This window comes from Miscanthus floridulus, chromosome 18 (assembly GCF_019320115.1).
Source record: "Miscanthus floridulus cultivar M001 chromosome 18, ASM1932011v1, whole genome shotgun sequence".
NCBI classification, from domain to species: Eukaryota; Viridiplantae; Streptophyta; class Magnoliopsida; order Poales; family Poaceae; genus Miscanthus; species Miscanthus floridulus.
In genome coordinates this window covers 21,718,508-21,719,098 of record NC_089597.1, presented here as the reverse complement: position 1 = coordinate 21,719,098, position 591 = coordinate 21,718,508, and the positions used below count along the sequence as shown (strand labels likewise).

The 591-nt window shown below is 50.9% G+C and overlaps 1 pseudogene; it reads left to right on the top strand.

Annotated features, from left to right (window-relative positions):
• Nucleotides 1-210: 210 nt before the first annotated feature.
• Nucleotides 211-339, top strand: LOC136524882 (U4 spliceosomal RNA; annotated as a pseudogene).
• Nucleotides 340-591: the final 252 nt, after the last annotated feature.

Genomic DNA, 591 nt, shown 5'->3' with positions numbered 1-591 from the left:
GTGGAGGAGAGCACGAGGGGTTGCACGCCTGGCCCTTTGCCCCTTGACAACTCAAAAGGGCCCAGCTGGGCACAGGAAGCCCTGTGAGCGGTGGGCGGTCCACGGTCGCGTTTCGCGGGATGGATGTTTAGTCCCACCTTGGAAGGGGAGAGACGGAGCGGCAGGTGGAGGAGAGTATAGGACGCGGGGGGTTGGCTCTCTGTCGAAACCATTTTTGCGCTTGGAGGAATGACGCAGCTTATGAGGTCATACCGAGGCGCGTCAATTGCTGGTTGAAAACTATTTCCAAACCACCTCTTTGGCCCTCTGGGCCACTGAGTATCTGGGACTCTGGGAGGGCTCCTTCTCGAAGCCCTAGTTTTTTTATGTAATAAAATAAATAAATATTCATTAATTATTAAATAAGTATAAACATAGGTAAATCAATAGAGCTCTTTTACAGTGGTTGGGGTTACTTCTGGGTTTCTAACTAAGTTATTAGCTTTAACTAATTTTATGAGAGGAAGGTTAGTATTGTCATTGCTGCTCCCCCTCCCCTCGCCCAGGCGCAACTGAACCCCGCATGCGGCGAGGCCGAAGGATGCAAGGCTG